This window comes from Calidris pugnax, unplaced genomic scaffold (genome assembly GCF_001431845.1).
Source record: "Calidris pugnax isolate Ruff unplaced genomic scaffold, ASM143184v1 scaffold24, whole genome shotgun sequence".
NCBI lineage: Eukaryota > Metazoa > Chordata > Aves > Charadriiformes > Scolopacidae > Calidris > Calidris pugnax.
In genome coordinates, this window is record NW_015090922.1 from 33,268,700 (window position 1) to 33,291,240 (window position 22,541).

A 22,541-nucleotide genomic window follows, 5' to 3' on the forward strand; every position below is an offset into this window, starting at 1 on the left:
AATTATTACTGTGAGTTTTTGCCACAGAATATCATGCATTGTTTTGAAATGCCTGGCTGTGGTTGTTACTTTAACATTTTTTTTAGTCTGTAGTATGATAGTGTTAGATGTTCCTCATCCTCGCTTTCTGTTGTCACTCAGACAAGTCAAAGCCAACATATCTCTGCAAATTTTAAATAACATTCTCATTAACCTTTTGTGTAAAGTTTATAACACATTTACAGTAAGGCTCAGTTGATTTATTTTTTTATGAGTTCCTAGGCATAGCATGGGGTTTTTTGTACTTCAGTACGTGCCAAAAATGATGAGGGTCACGTGGCTCCGGCAAGTCTTGTCTCATCCCTGTTCTTGCTGCAGTCTTGGAGTCTGGGACTTTTTATCAAACACATTTGTAAAATCCATTAGGCAGGGGACGTGTTCCCGCAGGGGGTGCAGCCGGACGCTCGTTCCTCGGCTCCTGCTCCCAGCCGAGAGGGTGAGCGCCGGCTCTGGCCTGGAAGCTGGCCAGCCACATGAGCCCAGCACCGTGCCCAAGGTCCTATCCCACCCCCAGAGGGGCCAAAACACAGCACAATCTGGGATTACGGTCTGCTCCTGGCCCTGTGGTCATTCCCCTAGGAGTAAATTTCTTAGACTCAGGGAGGAAAACATGAGAGAAGTGGGTTCCCCACCTGCCTCTTCCCCACCGTGCAAACACACGAAGGGTCACTCAGCTCTTGTGCCTGCCTGAGTTTTACACCTTAAGCATTGGGTTGCTGAGATCCACCTGCACAGTAAGCTATGGGGAACGATGCTGTTTATCTGTGCATCTCCTCAGCTGTGAGCCCTGGAAGAGCAGGAGCCGACCGTGCAGAGGAGCACTGCCTTCTTGGGGTGGCTGGTGTCACGTCTGCTTGGTGCAGCCCGCACAGACAGGCTAAGCCTGCCACTGCACACAAGACTGAGAGAGCTGGGGTTGTTCAGCCTGGAGAAGAGAAGGCTCTGGGGAGACCTCATAGCAACCTTCCAATGTCTGAAGGGAGCCTTCAGGAGAGATGGGGAGGGACTCTTTGTCAGGAAGTGTAGTGACAGGACAAGGGGTAATGGTTTTAAATTGGAAGAGGGGAGATTTAGATTAGATATTAGGAAGAAATTCTTTAGTGTGAGGCAGCCTGACAGAGGGGCTGCTGAGCCCACACGGACAGGGTGGAGTCACTCATCTCTTTGAAATCACAATTTGCTCTTTGTTTCGTATGCTTTCCAGATGTCACCTGCTGGCTTCAGGGGGAAGGGAAAAATTAATGTGAAGAAACTATTTTAGTAATTTGTCTGGAAAGCCAGGTGCTTCTCCAGCAGCTCGAACCACTTTTAAATTAGAACTTCAGTCGAAAGAGAGCTGGGGTTTCACCATGGGCAGCTGTAACACAGCAAGCAGCTACCAAGGTGTCTCCGGAGGGACTGGTTTGTCCTGGGGCAGAAGCCCAAACCAGTTGCTCCCCTCTCTGCCCATCAGCTCCCTACGAGACCAAACTCACTTTGTCAGGGAGCATGGCCCCGAGCCCAGCCCTGCCCTCCCGTCTGTGGCTGCAGTTGGGTATGGGGGGCCACCAAGCTCTCCTCTTTCTGTCCCTGCTTTTGTCTCATGCTTAGATTGCCCCCGTTTCATACTACGGTGCAAACTGGTTATCATGTTTGGGGTGACAGCACACTGTCTTCTCCATATGAACTACGTCCCCTAGAGAAAGCTGTGTCTGCTGGTTCGTCCCTTCGAAGGGGGGTAAACTTTGAGACGGCAGTTGTGACATTTAAGTTCACTTTAATGTAACATGTTAGAGCCTGTCTGTATAATTTCTTTCTTGCATTTGATCTCTGCCTCCTGTCCCCCAAGCCAAACCACTTTTGCCGTTATCTAAGAGCTCCCTGTTGATGAAACCGAATGAGGAAAATGCAACATGTTTTAGTATACTCTTAGCATAATAAGCTTTTTATGAGGAAATAAGAGATAAAAGCCTTATTGAGTAGAAAGGGCAAAACAGATCATAAACATTAAATAGAAATGTACCTTTAAAAAACCTGGAACCTTTAGAAAACATGGAAAAAACATGCCTGTGTAATGCGAAGAAAAGTCATAATTTCCCCTATTAACACACACTAAAACAGAGCTAAATGATTGCACTGCATCTTGGTGAGTCTGTTTTTTGGAAGGTGAGTCTCATGCTGCTTGATGAGACGTTGCTAAGCAGTCTCCTATATTCATTAGTTATGTAAATAGGGATGTAAAATAGACCCTTTCTTGCCAGTGCCTAAAGAAACAGAGCTTGGACCCTGGCAATAAATAAATTAATCCCAGTGCTTCTTGGAAGTCTGTCAAACTGATGGGATTTTTTTTTTTCCCTTTTGAGTGGAGAAATATGCTGTTTGGAGAGAAGAAATGAATATCCTTGAGTTCTTGGCTCCCTTCTTGGCGTGCATGGAGTACAAAGAATCAAGGCGGGTTTAGGTATTTTTGAGTAAATGCAAAAAATATTGAAGGGGATGTTTTCCTCCTGGGATTAAGGTACACACCAACACTCACTTCCATCCTGTCCCCAGGCACTACTGTATGAGACAGTCTTACAATGGTGTATGAGGTTTAGAGAGAAGTCATTGTAAATATGAACTAGAAAGCATGTGTTTTTATGTTTCTCTGGTTACCTCTTTGAGAAGTACTTAATGAAGCCAATTAAAATTTTTCAAAGGGAAAAAAACCAAGTCCCTTTTTCTCAGTGGAAATCAGTCCTTTTCTTGAAATCTCAGTGTCCAATTCTTCCAAAGAAACAGCCATATGAAAAATGCAGCCTTGGTCGGTCTTTTGAATTTCAGCAGACAAGGGGTTTCTTTCTATTTTTGCCCTTTCTCTCCATCCTCCCCCCAAACTTTGTTTTCCCTTGCCAAAGAGGGAAAGAAAAGGTGGAAAAACCAGCAAAATGTAAACCATTCTGGAAACAAAAAGTTACAAATAGAGAAGCTTTTTTCTTATGGTTGTTGTTAAGCCAGATTGCACGTTAAATAGTGATCCACTATTGAAGTGAATGACTTCAATAAACAAACAATAACAACTGTCCCCCGTGGACAGCCAGCCGGTCCTGTTCTTTTCTGAGGCCACACAAAGAAAAGAAATTTAAAACTTCGCTATTTTGGATGATGCATTGCACTCGTTTTTGGTTTGATCTCAAAGCCTCCAATTCTCCACTCCTTGAGAGCTGGCACAGCTACCAAGGTGTCTGGTGTAGGCAGTACATTATGTGATGAATCACAGGCACATGATTAGGGTTTATATTTAGGGTGTATTTAGGGTTTATAATTATACAGTTTATTATATGGTCATGGTAAGACTGGCGCATCGTTTCTCACTGGAAGGTAGGTAAAGTCCTGCTCCCTTCTCAGCACAAAGGTGTCAGTAATGAGGGCAGTGTCCAGAAAGAGTGTGCCTCTCCTCGTGAGAAGAGAAGAGCTTGCAACAAGTGCATCCTTCCCTCATCCTTCACGATAGCCATCTGCCCATTTAAGCTGCACAATGCAAACCTGTTGGAACGTGTCCAGAGGAGGGCCACGAAGATGATGAAAGAACTGGAGCCCCTCTCCTATGAAGACAGGCTGAGAGAGTTGGGGTTGTTCAGCCTGGAGAAGAGAAGGCTCCAGGGAGACCTCATAGCAGCCTTCCAATATCTAAATCCAAAATCCAAAATATCCAAAATCTACAGGAGAGATGGGGAGGGACTCTTTGTCAGGAAATGCAGTGACAGGACAAGGGGTAATGGTTTTAAATTGGAAGAGGGGAGATTTAGATTAGATACTAGGAAGAAATTCTTTAGTGTATGATTGGTGAAGCACTGGAACAGGCTGCCCAGGGAAACTGTGGATGCCCCATCCCTGGAAGTGTTCAAGGCCAGGCTGGATGAGGCTTTGAGCAACCTGGTCTAGTGGGAGGTGTCCCTGCCCATGTCGGGGGGGTTGGAATGAGATGATCTTTAAGGTCCCTTCCAACCCTAACCATTCTATGATTCTATGATTCTGTCAAACAGCAATATTCCCATCGCATCTCTGCAGGTCCCTGCCTGTCCTTCCAGCCCCTGTGAGTCCCGTGTCCATGGCACTACAGAAGTCAGCAGGGCAGAGGTGGCATACAGGAAACTAAGCTATATACAGAGGAAAATCATGCCAAAGTAAGGCTTGATAACATGGAAGAGCCAAGTGCAGTTTCAACTCCACTTTAATATTCGTTACTCTGTGCAGATTGCCACCATAGCCAATTCTTACCTTGCAGTAAGATCCAACCCAGGAAGTTACACAACTTGTCTGAGTTTAGGTTTAAAACTTGTGCATAATCAGCCCAGGTCCACAAACTGATCAGCTGCTGCTAAACCTACTAAACTCATTGCACGTATGATTATTTTCAGAATCAGACCTAGACTATGATCTACTTTGTACAAATATCCTGAAGAAAAATCATCGTCCTTGGCAGTTAACCTTTTATTTCAGTTCAAAAAATACTTCCTTTCAGCAGACTGTAGATTTGCAAACATCGATTCCCATCCTCTGGCCAGGAATGAGCAATCTGGCAGGCAGCTCTGCTCCTACCCTTCCTCCCTGACAAAGCAGACTTTAAGCAAAACACTGAAGCTCTGGGCACAGACAGTTTAGTGATTTCTTTATCAACCCGTGATGACTTTTTCCTGTAAAGCCAAAGCTGCATTCCATGCTATTTTGTAAGGTTTTCAGGAAGCTTGTTATCCAAGTGGAACAAATGCAGTCTGGCCCATTACATTTTCCTGGAGATTTTTGAAATTTTTGCAAACTGAAAAAAAAAAAAGGGTCAAGTTTAATAAATACAGTACTGTTGCTTTTGTACTTTCTCTGGGATTTATTTCCTTTGCAGTCAATTTGTATTCACTCTCTGCTCCTTTACACAAGATGCTTAGGGACATTTTGTAATTCAGCATAGCATAATGCTCTGTTTCCTCTTCGCAGAGATAATGAACTGCAGATGATGGTGCTGAGGGATGTTTGCTACCTGCAGGAGGGAAGTGATGCCCGGAGCTGATACTGCCACGCACTGCACAGTGAGGATGCAAACTGGCTCAGGTAGGGTCACTTCTGTTCCCATGTCATTAACAGAGGGGGAAAGAAATAGTATTTTTAATGATCTTATTAGATAGTTTGACTTAATAGGGATTTTAAAATTGAGTGATGAAGAGTGTGGGGTTTAATTATGGTTGTAGCTATATGTGCATAGACTCTCACAAGCAAATACTACTGCTTATAGACAACTGCACTCACCCAGGGCTTCCTCCCTGTATTTAAATGGCCTTTCCTTCTTCCATTTTCCCTGCTGTAAGCATGTGTCATCCATATCTTTTGGACTTTTGCTGACTTCTTGGCACTTGACTTCACTGGGTCATGAAGGTCAGTCCTCTCATCTACAACCGTTGTGTCCAAGCCCTTATGCAGGTCTGTCTGGGAAGCAGGGAGACTTCTTGTCTTCACTGCAGCTATTTGGATGCTGCTTCAGCACAAGGTTCCTCTAGCAGCGAGGAACAGGCTCGTGATTTCCAGAGTAAGGGTAGTTATGGGTAGTTTATACCCATTTGAGCTTTGTACTTGGCTCAAGCTGCTTTTTACTCTGCTACTGCATTTACAAAGGACAGTCATGTCTGTTCTCGGCTTTGGCTTTCTTTTGGTTGAAAAGCCAGACTTATCTAGTTTGGTGTCTTAAAATGCCTCCCCAGTAAACCCACAGTCAGCACCTGCTTTGCTTTCACTTAATCTGTTTCTTCAACATGAATGTGTCAGAGGAAAGCTGTATGCAGCAACCCTGTGATCTCTCCCCAGGACTGTCCTGTGTCTAGTGAGCACTACTCTTTATCTGTCTTTTTTTTGGAAATCCCTCTCCTGCACCATCCTGTGCCTGCCTTTTCCCCTCTTGTGGCCAGTTTGGCTTTGGAAGGTGAGCGGCAAGAGCTGGGTCAGAGCTCTGAGTCGTCATGCAACATGTATACACAGGTCTTCCACGCTCATTTTGAGCTGGGAGGACTCCTGATGACTGCAAAAGCCTGGTAACATGTCCCCATGTGCATGAGCTTGGCTTTTGTAAATTATTACACTTTGTTCTGATTCATTAGTCTGGCCCTCTAGGTGATTGGGTTTGACCCATTTGGCATCACAGGTGGTCTCTATGCTGATAATGCCCCCCAGCTTTTTTACATCAATAAATACTACCAGAAGTTCCCACTTTCTCTGCTAATGATCACATAGAATTGATGCTTAATCTCATTCCCAAGAAAGCTGCTTCAGTTCATTAGATTACTTCGGGGGATAATCCTTTGTCATCTCCCCAGGAATGTCCTCATCTGCTAACCATTTCTGTGCTGATTCCTATTTTCTTAGTTTTAGTTAATAATTCCCATGTGATACCATACAGATGTCCAGAGAGATTTGACTGACTTGTACTCTTCTGAAAGACATCCATTTTATCAAAAAATGATACCATGTTATTCAAGCATATTCCTGCTGCATCTTGTCCCAATTTCTAGTTTCCTTCCTAGCTGCAATAACCCTCTCCTTTCACATACCCCAAAGTCTTTCACAGGTCACTTTCCCCAGTCTCCTCTATCTTCCTGTACACTTGCCTGCTATTTCAGACTCCTGCTCCTGAGGAGCTGGGTTTAACAAAAATCTTGGCAGTGGCACTTCCTTCCCTGCCTGATTCTACCAAACTTGAATCCATCTGTGTCCTTCTGTGCCAACCTGTTCCTTCCAACAAGGCTGTGAAAGGTCGCTACTTTGTGGGAGAGCCTCCTCTCTTGCAAAGGCTGTGGTGGTGTGCAAGGCTGGTGTGCAAAGGCTGTGCAAGGGCTGGGCCTCCTCACACACTGGTGTGATGGTGAAAGAAGACATGTCAAAGGATGGGACTCAGAAGAACAGCCACTGTGGGTCTCATTTTTGTAGCTCTCAGTGTCCCATCAAGGGGACTACAGCTGAAATAAATACAGAAGTCCCTCACTGCATCTAGATGTTTAGCTAAGTTGCCTCCAAAGGTGGTGAGAGGTTTTCCACTGACTGTTCTGGACTTTGGATGAGATCTCTTATAGCAAGCATCTCTCTCTACAACTACTTGAAAGGACACTGTAGAGAGGTGCAGGTCTCATCTCCCAAGTAATTAGGGACAGAACAACAGGGAATGGCTTCAAGCTACAACAGGATAGGTTTAAACTGAACATTAGGAAAGAGTTTTTCACAGAAAGAGTGGTCAGAAACTGGAATAGGCTGCCCAGGGAGGTGGTTGAGTCACCATCTGTGGATGTGTTTAAGAGTTGTTTATATGTGGAGCTGGGCGATATGGTGTAGGGGAGAACTTTGTAGAGTAGGGCTGATGGTTGGACTCGATGATCCCGAGGGTCTTTTCCAATCTAAATGATTCTATGATTCTAAGAGTAAAGAAGATAGAGAATCTCCATTGAGGGGCACATATCTAAAAATCTGAAGTGCAAACGTAAAACATCTTACCATTGTATTAAGAGAGGTCATCTGAGTTATCAGGCTCAGTATTTGCTTTTCTGTTTCAGAGGTCTCTTTTTCAGTTGTTTTGGTCTGTTAAATCTTGCAATTTATCTTTACATTTTCAAGCTATAAACTCGTGACGTTACAGCAACATCAGAGCCAAAATTAATTTCCAGCCCAGTAAAAGTAAACTGATGTGTGATACAGACAACACACTGAGGTAAACACTTCAGTGTAAGGGTGTCACTTATATGATTCATGCTTTGAGCACTAACATAAACCAGGCTGTATGCAGTGTTAGCCAGGAACACAAGATGTCATTACACTGTTTTCTTTCATATTAAAACTTGAAAGAAAGTAAAAGACTTCAATCATCATCTTAACCACTGTTTTAGTGGAGTTATACATGCTTCTGACCTTGTTAGCTTACCTGATCTGCTCTGGTTTCTGGGGCCATGCTTTTCATTTAAGGACTGAGTTCAAGAGAGAATTGGGAGGCTCTTGGAGGGCAGTGGGACTGGTCTCAGCCTCTTGAAGAACTCAAGGAGGGAAGTGCTTGATGTCTGAGGTGTTCTGGAGCGAACTGACACCTCCTTCACTGAGGATATGGGTGCTTTGGATTTCACATTGCAAACACTCTCTTCATGAAAAGGTTGGAAAGAAGCAACCTTCCTGATTAATTCATGGGGGCTGTTGAGCAGGAATGAAAGGAACTAGTGACAGACCAGCTGCACAGGGATGGTAGCTGGCCTGAACTATCTGAAAATGTGGAAGGAAAACATTAATTTTTTTTTTTCACCTGCAGTTAAAAACACAGTGTTTCCTGATATATGTGGACTTTGTGAAAATTATTTTTCTGTGATCATTATAAAAAAACTCCCACTGGAATGGAAAAACTACATATAACAGAAAACAGCTGTTTTGGCATCTTTCAGTTGCAACAAAGTGCAGTGGGAAAATGCAGTTTGAAAACAGTAATTTGACAGGTAAATGGGTCAGACTTGAACCTTCTTGTTTTGGAAATCTTTGCCTTACTGTTCACAGTAGGCTCATAAATTAAAGTACTCTTTGCCACTCTTGATTGTCAATTTAATTGCAAGGAGGAGATAAAAAGCTGACAGGAATGCAGAAAAGTTGATAAACAACATCTATGGTGCACACACCCTTTCAAATATGCATTCAGAGGAATATGCCCTTCCTAAGTCATTCAAAATGGAAAGCTAGATTGTGCAGAATAAATAAAGTCCTTCACGCTGGGGTTAGTAGGTCAAACTTGTAAAAAAAACCAAAACTTTGCTACCTGCTGGAAATTCGGTGGCTGAACTTGCTGGTCACAGCATTACTGCCTTTTTAAAGATGCCTAACATAATGAAATTACACTTGAGTTCAATTAGTCTGTTATTAGTGATGACTGATCTCCATCCTCCTTCGCTGAAAGATGGCAGAACTCGGAGGAGTCTCACTGCTGGACCACCAGATGTGTAGGAGTTTCTGTTAAGTCTGCCCCTCCAGGAAAGCAGCTCAGCTTCCAGAGGGTCACCTGAGCTCACACATGGTCATGAGAACAATTTTTTTTTTACTCTGCCCAGACTCCTGGTGTTCCATTCCTGTGGATGTGGCTTGAACGTTTCACAATATTGATGTTTGATGAAGGTATTGCAATATCACAGGGTACCATAACACTTTTGAACTTTTTGGGTAAGGGATCAATGGCACCCAAGAGACTGATAGAGGCAGGTCAGGTCAGTGTCTCTCCGTTGAGCCCTGATTCCCAGATCAGATCTCATGATGGATGTGGGACAGCTTGTGGAGGAAGCTGGTGGCAGAGAGACTTCTCTCTTAATCCCCTAGGCTTCAGCTCCGTAATCTAGTTAAATCCCCTTCCCCTTCCTGGGACCACATGTGCAACGGCATTGCTGAGCAGCCACACACTGAGCACTGTCCTACCTCAGGGAAAAGGGAGACAGGGTAGAAGTCCTATGAGAACAGATGTTGCAAGGTACAAGAAAACTGAGTTGTGAAAGGTGGTATTAATCCTGTTCGGATTGCAATTTATTATTCCAGATACCATGAAAGTATCAACAGCAATTAATTTCATTCTTGTATACATTTGGGAGGGCTGTCCTGTAGGGGTAAGGGCATATTGCTTGGGATGATTATGGATGAGGTGGCACTTGTGAGTAAGTTACTATTATTCTCTTGCTTAGTATTCCCTTGGAAACAAACAAACTCCCCAAACAAACTAAACCTAAATAAAATACTCACAAGCGGATCACAAGCGGATGGATGTGTGTCTCCAGAAAAAAAAAAAAAAAGAAGTGAGGAAACACTGATGTTTCATCCCTTTTTAACAGAAACTCCCACTAGCTCCAAGGGGATTATATGCTTTTAATCTAAGTCACAATAATAAATGAGGGAGCGTATTATATCCAAGATGTGGTGAAACATCATGATGTGGTCTTTAGACTGATGGGGTCAAAGTTTTCCATGGCTAGAGGGAAGGCAGCTGTAAGTCACTGAATGAGACAGGCACAGTAAACGGCATCGCACAGCGGGGCCTCCAGCTGTGTGTGGAGCAGTGCGATGACTTTATCCAAAGCCTGCCAGAGTCCTGAAAGCCTTTGACTTTGTTGTATCTGAAATCAGACCTTACGTGCATCATTTATCTTGTTTGCCAGAGATACTGCATCTATGCTTTTTCCAGCAGAAACAACTAATATGACTAATGTGCTAGCTTTTTCTTTTAATGGTGTGCCATGATTAGGTTAGTCTGTTTTCAAGAAGTCTTTCAGTACTTCCTCCTGAACAAAGAGGTATTTGTAGGTAGTTGTAAATTTCAGCTACAGTGTCGGCAGAGCTGACGGACAGTGTCACAATACAATGATTTTCTTTGGATTTTTCTGAAAGGCCGTGGCTTTGATCAGTAGTGACTGGGGGAGAGGTACCATGCCAGTAGTGCTGGACCATTCCACCACAGCTTTGCTTTCAGAGAAACTCCCAAATACTTGTGGTTCTTTCATGATTTATGGTGCTGAACTTTTCAGCTTGCAAGTAGCTGGTGAGGAAGGTTATTCCAGCTGCTAGAAAAAAATCCACCCTGCAGACAGATTTGAGGTGGTCACTTAGTGATCACGCAGACTTTCAGATCAAATCCATACTCTGCATGGCAACAAGGACACCAGCATTTGATCTCCAGGGTGAATTTCTTGAGTTGAGATATTTAAGTAACGCTATTAAACTGGAGAAGCTCTTCTGGCGCTCTGATCCTTTGCATCTGTCAGATCCAGCAGTCTTGTGGCCTGATGCCCCTGAGCCAATTACATAGTCATTTTGTGGAGCCCAAATATCCTCTTTCTTGAAGCTTTTGAAGAGAACAGTTTAAAAATAGCTTAGTCCCAAACTTTTTTCCTTGACATGAGTACTCCTATGGGACCTCCTCTGCTTGAGATCAACTCTATCTCTGTTGTCCCCCAGTGTTGGGTTTATGAAAGCTCTCTTTCTCAGAGGCCACCAACACTTGCTAAAATGGTGAAGTAGCCAAGGGAAGCCCGTACCCATCTTTTGATGCCCAGAGACTCCTGTTAGTACATGCTACTGTCAACCAGAAAGCTATCCATTCCTTGCTGTCCAAGCCTGGTGCTTTACTGTAGATTAATAGAACAATTAAATGTGAGGGGGGAAATTTTTTTTTTTTTAAATTTTTTTTCCAGGGGAGAGAGAGTAAAGAGAGGCTATCAGATGATTAATCTTTCATTTCTTGTAGCTTCTTTTATATATGAGTCATATGTCTAAATATTCAGGGTCACCAGTGACCTCTTCTTGGCCAGATTTACAAAACTTTTTTCTTGGTCTAATTGAAGAGCCTAGATTCATTCACTCCTCTTATCTTTCTCGGCTTTCCTAGATCTGTGCTCTGCTTTTGCTTTGTGGGGAAAAGTGAAATGAATATAATAACAGACAAAGGAATTTTTTTTCTGATAGGGTTCCCATAGTCCTTGCAAAAACCTGCCTCTATCTTTTGTAGGCTTTTTTGTTGGGTAGCTTATAAAACATATTTTATGTGGAAAAAAAAAAGTACCGAAATATTTTTGGGTGCACTCCCTGCATTACCAAGATTTATAGAAATCTTATTTTGCAGCAAACTGACTGAGATGGAAACAGTTACTGAAAAATATTTATCGAACCACTAGACAGGCAAATATTGCTTCATGAAACAGGAATAAGCAAATGGAGAGAGAGTAAAGAGAGGCCATCAGATGATTAATCTTTCATTTCTTGTAGCTTCTTTTATATATGAGTCATATGTCTAAATATTCAGGGTCACCAGTGACCTCTTCTTGGCCAGATTTACAAAACTTTTTTCTTGGTCTAATTGAAGAGCCTAGATTCATTCACTCCTCTTATCTTTCTCGGCTTTCCTAGATCTGTGCTCTGCTTTTGCTTTGTGGGGAAAAGTGAAATGAATATAATAACAGACAAAGGAATTTTTTTTCTGATAGGGTTCCCATAGTCCTTGCAAAAACCTGCCTCTATCTTTTGTAGGCTTTTTTGTTGGGTAGCTTATAAAACATATTTTATGTGGAAAAAAAAAAGTACCGAAATATTTTTGGGTGCACTCCCTGCATTACCAAGATTTATAGAAATCTTATTTTGCAGCAAACTGACTGAGATGGAAACAGTTACTGAAAAATATTTATCGAACCACTAGACAGGCAAATATTGCTTCATGAAACAGGAATAAGCAAATATTCACTGGCTAAGGGACAGCAACTTCTTACAGAATTTAGTTGGTCAGGAATCATCACAGGTAGTCCCCACACACAGCATTCAGCATCTCTACTCTGTGTATCGAATACCTAGAACACCAGGTATGACTAGGAGATGAAAACATTGTAAGTCAAAACCAACGACTATATTTTCAAATCTTTGGTGCCCATTTTTTTAGGTTTCTGTCACTATCTGCATATCTACATTCTTGAGTGATCCACAAATACATGTTTTAAGCCCTGCCTGTGCAAGATGGGAGCAAGGTTTAGGATTTTGTTCCTACAGATGCACATAAGGTTTGGTAAGAGAGCTGCTCATGACTAAATATATTAATACACATCATCTCTGTTAGAGATATGGCCAGGAGCTAAATTTATTCAAACATTTTGTGATCTAATTCTAATTTTTCATAAAACAAGCAAAAGTTATGGGAAATTAGAGAAGTAAGAAGTATGCATCTCATGGTGGGTATTGAGTGATACAGCAGTGCAAACAAGAACTTGACAGCCACATTTAGGAATATAAGAACTCTACAGATTTCTACTGGCCAACACGTAAGAAGCATTATTAGCTCTCTGAAGTCTGAGTACACTGATATTCAGTTTATGACTGGGTCCTGACGTTGCTCCTTGCTGCTTTTATTACACCATTTTTGCTGCTGCCATTACACCATTCATTTCCATGGATTTACTTACAATTTAGGTCTTGATTTAGTAACATATTTTGGCAGTACCACAGGGCAGAAGGTGAAGCTGATGGTGGATTTGTAAGGACTGACAATTCTTGAAATAATAACTGAACAATAGGATGTTGTGAAGAAAGTGGAAAAACCCCACAGTCAGTCTCGTACTGTTATTTAATAACAGATGTGTTGTGTAATCCACAGGAGGTAATTTTTCATCTTTGCTCAGTGTGGGTGAGGTCTTTACTGGAGCACTGTGTCTGGTCTGGGACCACGCACCTGATGAGAGATGGAGACTAATTGGAAAAGAGCCAGAGGAGACCAACAAGGACGCTGAGAAGTTTGGAAAACCTGACCTGTGAAGAAATGTTCTTGTTGCTTTTTTTTAATCTAGAAAAAAAGGATCATGACATGGGACATAATGAAAGGCTTCCCGTACTTAAAACATTACTGTGAAAGACTAGGATGAATTATGCCCATATGGATATAGGAAGAACTGGTTTAAATTATGGCAAAGGTGATTTAGGTTAGGCATTAGGAAACACTTTTTACTTTTAGGAAAATCCACGACTGGAGGAGAATGCCTAGAAAGAATTGTTACTCTTGAGATTGAAGATTTTTAAGGACAGATCAGAGGTACAGCTGCCAGGAGAGGCTAAGTTATAGTTACCTTGCATCCATGCATGGGGTGGAGAAGGTGTTCTCCTAACATCTCTTCTAGCCCTGCATTTCTGTGATTGATGGTCCTATGTGACTTAGACCTCTGTTGAACCAGGGCCTTAGACTACAATCAGCTCCTAGATGTCAAAGGCTTCTTTTGGAAAGATTCACAGGATGGCCAAGCGCCAAACGACTTCCTGTCCTCAGAGGAGAAGGTATATCTCTGGCTGTCACTCAAGTCTCCGAGCTACAACTGACAAAGTTTTCTGCCTTGTTCCTTAGTCACTCGGTGGAACCAGACCTGCAGCAGCATGGCAAGAGTGCAGGCAATTTCTGCAAAGGTTTTGCCAAAGAAATTTGAATAAACCCAGGAGCTGACTTCCCTTCACACGGCCATCCTGCACTGTTCTTGCCAAGGGCCTGGTGTTGGAATACCCTTTAGGAACAATGTTCAAGAGTCAGAAAAATGCTCAGGAGTCAGATGTGTAGCCAAAAGATAATAGCTGAGGCTTCAGCTGAAATGGATGAGGAGCAAAGTGTTGTCCCAACCCAAACCCTGAGCATGCCAAACTTGTCTTTCTTTCATATCCAGTGAAGTCAGTCTGCAGGAGCCCTGTATTTACATTCAGAGAGGGAGGAAAGATGAATGGTGGCACATAACTACAACAGGATTGCTGTATTAGTGTCCGTGTTTCCTCCTACCAGTGCCAGCAAGGTCAAGGGATGAGAGAAGAGGAAGGGCCCTTGCCTCCAGATTTGACTCAGATGTATTCTCTACTGTTTTTCATATGAATGTTGTTATTGGTGATCTGCCTTGGGCTTTTAAGGGGACTGTTTTTCCTGCTGAATGTAATTCTGTTTGGTGTGTCTCTGGATACAGAACCGGTTGCTGACCTCAGCTTTATATACACAGTTGTCCCACCCTGGTCTGCCAGTGAAGGTCCCAGCAGCTGCATGCTCAGCTGGTGACAGCTGTGAAGGTCTGTGTGATCACAGGAAAGTGGTGGTATGAGACTTAAGGTTAAAAAGGAAGAAAGCAAACGTTAGATATCTGTAAGAGATGTGTTGCCATTATGGTCATATAGACACCACCATCCTGCAAAATATACAACAAGCTGCTTCTAGTTACTGATATTTTCTTCTTCCAAATTCCTTTTCTCTTCATATTTCCTTTGACCTATGCTGGGATCAGAAAACCCATTTGGCTGCTGGAGTGCAATCCAAACTCCTCACCATAAATATTTCCAACCCATGGGTTGTCAGGTAGCAGCATCCCCCCTGCGGCTCAGGGACCACAGTTGGCTTTTGTGCTCTCACCCTCTCTCTCTCTTTACCCCCTCTTCTGACACACACCAACAACACGCTTGTGTCTGTGAAGTTTTATAACTATAGAGAGTCTTCTTTCCAACAAAATGCCAAAACAAGTTCCTCACCTCCTTGTTAGGTCTGTAGGGAGTGCTCACACTTGGCTGACAGACCCTGCGGTGCGTAGGAGGCCTGCATGGCTGTGGCAAAGCAGCTTAAGTGTCCGCAGCAGTCAGTGGTCCACTTTGAAGGGAAAGTTGTAAGAAGTCCTTGAACTCTTTGTCAGTCTATAACTTCTCCTTGTCTGTTCTGCAATGCTTCTGAAACAAATCCCTGCCTTGCGCTGGATGTGGGAATGCAGGGAAGATCATTTAAGTTCTTGGGTCCAGTTCCTTGCAGTTGCCACACAGCTTCCTAGCTGCCTCACAGACCCTGGGATGGAAGGGTTCCTGCAGCTTTTGCTTCCTGCACTCTATACATCAAAAACATTTATTGATAGCGTTTGTCAAGCAAACTGATTTTAGCTGGTAAGATCAAAAGCCAAAAAACTGTGCAATGTACGTCAAGAAGAGAGAAGGAGATAAAGCAAAGAGGTCACCAGCATTCTAAGTCTCTGAATACCAGAAGAATTCTTAGGAGAAGAAATTATTTTAGGAAACATACCTCATCCCAGACAAAGGCAGCTGCTGCCTCCTAACCTCTCCTCCTATTCACCTGATCCCATGTGAGCAAGAGACTAGGATTTGGAGGTTTTTAGTACATAGGAGCACAAATACATCCCAGTAACACATCTCTGATGCATCACCAAAAGACAAAAACTTCTTTCTGAAGGTATGTATTAAGAAATGGGGAAACAGCAGCCATCAAAAGCCTGAAACGTAATTAATATCATAATCAATTGTCTTCAACATATTTTAACCCTTTCTAGTTTAAGCCTAAGGAACGTAAATCCCAGATCAGGTCCCAACAACAAGCCCTGTCACAGCCTGTGAACCTTGTGTTTCAAGTGTCTCTCGTGCCTTGTGTAGGGACAGCTGCAGGACTGTACTTCCTAATGCTTGGGAGAAGGTCTTTATCTCCTTATTTCCCCACTGATGCTTCTCCGGAGCCTTGTGCAAGCAGCTCACTTGCAGCAAGGTGCCACCACAGAGTCCTAGTAAGTCTGGTACAGTCTTTGGGGTGCTAATGGGTTCATTTTTTCTCTTGCTAGAATCCTGGATGTCTTCATGACTTCTTGGTGGTCTGCACAGTGGTTTGCAGAGAGCCAAAGCTCCAACAGTTGAAGAATCCTAAACTAAATGTTCAGCTTCTTCCCAGCTCCCCTGGAAAAGGGAGGCTGGAGCTTCCATGCTCCCAGTCGCAGTTCCCAGTCAGTCTTGGTGATGGTGAACTGGGAGACTGTAAGCTACAGGACCTGAACTTCGATCTGCCCAAGTCACTTGGATTGTCCATGTGTCCTAACTTCACTGAAAACCGTCAGGTAGGATAAGCAGGGTCTGGAAGTCCTGAAAACACAGAATTCTGGCTGCCACGCCAGCTGGTATGCCACACCAACAGCATGGGTGCCCATTTTGGGGCAGTCAAAGATGTAGCTGACCCTGGAATGAGGGGCATAAGAGCCTCCAAGCTGTGTCCAAGGACATAGGGTAGCTGAATTCCAGGCTCAGCTCAAGGTAGAGATGCTGGCTCCCCTGAGCTAAGCCACTAGCAGCAGTGACAGGCAGGAGTGGAGCAGGAACAGTGTTTGGCCGTTGCTGTCAAGTGCAGACCTCAGCACAGTCTGGGGCAGGACACCCCCGGCTTGTGAGTGTGAGGGGCTGAGATCAGTTCATTCCCAGGGTCTGGCAGGAATGCTGTGGGAGCGTGTCTGGGGTCCTGCAGCCCCCCCCAGATGTGTGTCTCCTGCCATATCAGCCACGGCATGGACTTTGCCAGGTGCCCAGCTCTGTGCACAGCCTGCACAAAGCACTGCTGCTGTCACAAGATGGACCTTTCCACCTCCTTTTCCTGTGTATAAAGTGATCCTGCAGACTGGACCTGTATGCAAGCTATTCTGTATACAAAATGACCAAATTTTACAGCCCATCCTTAACTTTTTCTTTTTGAAGCCATAAGAGTAAGCATTTTTTTGTAGGTAAGATATGAAACGTAAAATTGCCAGGGAGGTGGAAGATTCACATAACTAAGGACAAAAAAGGCTCTTTTAAATTAGATTCAAGAAAGGGCTGCGTATTTTCCATTAGGCAGGCTTTAAAGGGACTGGGACATAAAACAAAAGCCAAGCCAAATACTGAGAGCAATCTAACCAGTGAAACAATGGGAAAGTTATTTAGCAACATACACAGCCCTGGAACAGCCACGCTGTAAGTTAAGCACGCACACCAAATGTATTTTGGGCTGCTGGTGCCAGAGCACTCAGCTAACCCTCCGAAAAGTAACTCGGACACAGCATGCTTACATTTCCCTCTCAACAGCAGCCTGTGAGGCAATCACACTTATTTATTTCAAACAGCCGCTCATGCAGAACACCATGGCCTCTGTGAGCCTGTCCAGATGCTCCTCAGTGATCCCAAAAAGCAAGGTGCAGCTTCCACGTGCGTCCCCACCGCGGCGTGTCCTGCTCTGCACTGAGCGCTGCTGATTGCCAGCCGCTTTATCTGTCTCCTGAACATCACCTCTCATGAGTCAGCAAGCATAAGACCATGTCTGCCTTAGTACAAGTGAACCTGCTCTTTCTCGGGCAGGATGCTCTTTCTTGCTGGTAAAATACAGCTGTTACTGAACTATGCTTCTGTAGCACATGCATCAACCCTTCCTTTGACCCAAGTCTTCCCTGTTGCACCACATTCCCTCCTAAACTGAAATCTCCTTGCTGCGGTGGCTGTCAAGAGGAGAGGTACCACAAATCTAAACTTAGATGTGTAGCTAAACTTATCTGATTTGTAGAGGTTGCTTGCTCTCAGCTGGACCTTTGGGGTCAGTTTAGCTCAAAGCGTGACTGTGCTGATGTAAACTGAACTCAGGGACGCCTGTGAAGGCTGAAATCATAAGGGATGAAGAAATCTGGGGGAAACAACCCAGCTGAAGGGCTTGGCTCCTCTGCCATTATGTAAAGGTGGCTGACATAACTTGTGTGAAGGCTTTAAAAGCAGCCCATGTTTCTTCTTGGATTGTTTCCTTGGCAGTGCTAGAATTCTATTTTTTTAATATTTTTGAAGGATCTACAAGCAGAAGAATGCTGACAACGAGTGCTCTGATTTTCCTGTCTTTCCCCCCATGTCTGGGAAGAAAAGAGCTTTGGTATTTTCTTTCCAGTTTCCCACAGTAGAGCCTTGGGAAGACTATGTCATCCTGGGTTTGGAGAGCAGTGCAGCGTGCGGCGTCATCCCCAGCACAGAACATGCCAGAGGGGCATTCTGCTTCCTTGCAGCAAGCAGGGGATGACAGGAACACCACGTTTCCTTCGCACGATAAAATTATACTTCCTTTTCAGTGGGGACCTCTCTGCACTTGACACCCAGAGTCTGCTGGCTCCCACAGGCACGTCCTTCACATGACTTGCTGTTTCTGTTTCACAAAGTGGAATATTCAGGATGGTTTTTCAAGGACTGCAATTTTTTCTTGCAAGAATATTCCTACCACAGTCACCAAAACTGTTCTCCTAAGCTCTTTGGTGAGAAAGCAAGTCATTTAGGTAAGGTGAAGACATTTTTACATGTCTGATCACCATTGTGTCTCAGCTGAGACAAAGGGCATTGAACGTTTCTTATAGGTTTTTGACTTATATTTAAAATTTTTCTGTATCATGTTTGTGCTTTGGAATAGCAGCGTCATGAGCTGAAACATGATGTGTGAGTACTTGTACGTGTGTGAAAGAGAGAAAAAGGGAGAGGAAAGCATCAGAAACTTCAAGTAAAAAGAGGATTTTAAAGCTTCTTCTTCACCCAACCTGAACGTTGGGACAGATTATTAGAAAACTGGTTTTCTATTCTGTAACAATTTTCCTTTTTGTTTTGTTTTGGTTTGTTTTGACAGCTAATAGCTCTACTTGCCAGCACACAATGAAATCAGCTGGTGTTTCTGCTGTCAAAAATGAAAGGGTTTCCTATTATTCCATTGATTTCATTATATTGGATTAAGAAAATCATGTGGTTGGCTACCAATGACATGAGCTCAGAGTACACAGAGCAATGACTCACGCTGTTGCATGCTGTATGTGCTAGGGAAGTTTGTCACCAGAGAGACAAACACGGACTTCTCTTTATTTAAATTTTCTGGGCCAGGAGCAAAGCCTTCTCCCAGAGAAGTCCTCAATCATAACTGCAGCTTTGGGGTGCCATTATAGCATGTGCAAGTTGGAATAACTGAGTAATCCTAACTGTTAGGTTGGAATTAGTTCTGCTGAAGCAGAAGAAGAGAAGTGGGAATCCTGGACCAGGGTCCTGCCAGATCAGCACACACCTTGGCACGCGTTTACATTTGCTCAGCATTTTGACTCCTGCTCTGCACCCCTGGGAACTGCCTAGTTGGCTTTATTTTAAAAGAAATAGGAAAAAGTAATGCACTCCAAGAGTCCTGAAGAGGTGTGAGGAGCCAGCTTGTCCCAGAAGATTGATTTTAGACTCTGAGTCCAAAAAGTCGTGTTTGGACCTGCCCGGGCCCTATTAAACTTGCCTGTATTTCAGGATTGGACTCTGCCATAAACACTGTGTCATTTTAATTGTTCAGAAGCAGCTTGTTAGGGCCACAATTAGGTACACACGGCTCTGCCACCACTTGTCATTTACTGTGTCACAACCAGCAACCTCTACAAAAGGTCCACACATCCCACTCTCCTGTCCTCACTCTCCCAAAACCCTTCCCCAAAACTGAATTGGAGCTCCACAGTTTTAATTTGTGCCCTGTTTTCATTATTCTTACACTTATTTTCATGCAGGCCTGCAGGCTTTAAACTCACTGCATTGGTGGCCGATGAGTTGGTCATGAAATGTGCCCTCATGGCAAAGAAGGCTAAAAGCTTGCTGGCTAAAAGCTTAGGAGGGTGACCAAACATGGACACGGGTTGCCCAGAAAGGCAGTGGAGTCTCTGTCTTCATAGATCTTCAAGACTGGACATGTCTGTGAGCATCCTGCTTCAGATGGCTAATTCTGATCTAACGCTAATCTAAACTAAATCTTCTTTAATAGCTGTCCAGGTCCCATTTAGTGCCTCTGTGCACTAGTGCACTGAATCAGTCAGGGCTATAAGGATAAATCAAGTGTTTCCTCTGTGTCCTTCCTTTGCTCAAACATGTTTGGATGACAAATGAAGAGAAAGAGAGGTTGCCTCAGGACACTGGACAAATGGACTCACCTTGGAAGATGGTGTAAAAATTTTTAGAGGTTCTGACAAAACTGAGATACCTGGAGGAAAGGGAAAGACAAGACAGTTGAGTCCAGGAGAAAATCCCTTATTGCAAGAGTCTTCGGGCTTGGTAAATTTAGCACAGCTTAACAGCAAGGAAAACAATCTGAAAACAGCTTGCTTGTAGCCTGTGAATTCCACCTCGGGGAGAAAATCCAGGGCCATGAAGAGTTATTTAATCCTGTTGAATAACAGGAACTGAAGGCTGGAAACCAAACGGAGACAAATTCAAACAAAAAATGAGGCCCGAGGGGAAAGGCAGCCGTGGGAGAAGTTCTTGCCATTCCCTCCTTGAAGCCACAACCTGTGGCTCCTGGCGGGTGAGGGGAGCATGGATGGAGGAGAAAGGCAGCTGGCCAACGACTTTGTACAAGTGCTGGGGCTAGAAGTGTGTGTCAGGCAGGTTTGTCCTTCACCTGTGACATTACCTCCTCACTGCCTCCCCCCACAGAGACCAGCCTCCCCCTTCCACAGGAGAAGGTCACCAGACATCCACCTAGATGGCCCAAACTGAGGAGGTGAAGCCTGAGATGACAGGGGGAGGCTGGTTCTCACTGTGGTAGGGCTCACAGCCGTCAGTGAAGAGGGACACAGAGACACTGGCTAGCAGCCTCCCAAGCATGGGCTGTGCCCTGCTGTAGCCCAGGTCTTGCTAAGGACCTGCTACCCAGCCTCCAGGTCTGACCTGAAGCCTGTCCCATGGGTCCACCGTGAGTCTGCCCCATGCCTGACTCCCTGGTACCACTGTGCCGTGAAAAGCACGGCCCAAAGCCATCACAGCACTTGCCCACTGAGCAAGAACCTCTGTTGTTAACAAATTTGCATTTATACTGTCTGCAAATAGCTGACTTATGGCTGGGCTGGGCGAGCTGGAGAGTTTAGTAGGTCCTGCAGGAACCTTGGGCAGTATGGGTGCTTTGACTGTACAACCCTTCATTAATTAGGAATGTTTCTGTACTGTGTTTTTACACATGGATCTACTCTCATGTGCATCTGGCAATTAGTTTACTCCCAAGAACATGAAGTAATTTTTGGCCTCTAAACTGGAGGCATGAGTGTCTGGTTTTTAACTCTTTGCTGCCACTGGGGATGCTACGTGAGCCTCTGAAAGGCAAGAAACAGCTCCTCCTTAGCTATCAATAGCTGCAGAGATAAGATTCTGGGACCTATGGTACTGAGTGGCTTAATTGTTACTATTGGAAAGGCTTTTTCATTGTAATGAGTTTCAGAATTTAACAAATCATTTTAATGCAAATCTTTTTCTATTTTAAAGTAGGCAGGATGGGATTCCGGACAAACCATTGACAGGATTGACTGTCATCTTACTGGTGAAATAACAGTCATATCCATTTTGTATTATATTTTTCATACATTTTCTCAGTAAAAGAATTTTTATTTCTACAATCTTTGTTCTGTTAACTTTGGCTGAAGGACCAATATCTTAGTGTCATCTAAAAATGCTTTATGATGGTTTTATGTGTTGAAATCCAAAAAAGTTTTATTAGAAGAAGATAAATGCTTGACATGAAGTTGGATCAGCAGTTATTTGTGTAAATCCCATGACCTGATTCTCCCAGCATAGGTAGTTTTCCTGCTGCAGAGAAGGATAAGGTTTAACCAGGTAATGTGCACAAGAATTTTTTGGCAGCAGAAAGAATATAACAAATCTCTGCATATTTGAAATCCCATATGTCCATATATTCAGACAGACAGATAATTTTCCTATGTGTGAGGAGATTAGAGCAAAAGAGATGAAATGCTGATGAGCAGATGGTTTGGACGTTAGTTTTATGTTCCCCTAGTAGTCTTTAAAACTGTGCTGCAAAGAGAACCTGAACATAAGATTATTTTTTTCAGTGGAGCTGATTTGTAGTGTAAATAAGGGGGATTATTATTTTTGTTATCATTCACATTAGGCACAAGATAAAACCAGTGATTCTGAAGTATGAGCTTTTGGAGTAAAAGATGTTACTATCCCTGATGCTCACTGCAGTGCACCATGTACTGTAACTGACCAAGTATGGCATTTTCCCTCTTTATCTGTTTCCCAAAATGGGATAACTCATTGCAACTTGCGTTGTCACCAAATGTAATGTAAAACAGAAATCATGCAAATAGGAAAATAACCCATCTTTTCAGCACAAGACCAGAGATCAGAAGTCCCACCTGTCTGTGACTGTTTCCTTTATCCTTGTGAGTAACCTT

General features: G+C 43.6%; 1 long non-coding RNA gene across 1 annotated transcript in view; it reads left to right on the forward strand.

The window, feature by feature from the left end:
- Positions 1–22,541, forward strand: part of LOC106893025 — a 69,490-nt gene that overhangs the window by 5,142 nt on the left and 41,807 nt on the right. Inside the window, exon 2 of the long non-coding RNA XR_001412974.1 lies at positions 4,990–5,103. This is a non-coding gene — a long non-coding RNA (uncharacterized LOC106893025). The remainder of the gene's footprint in view (positions 1–4,989; positions 5,104–22,541) is intronic.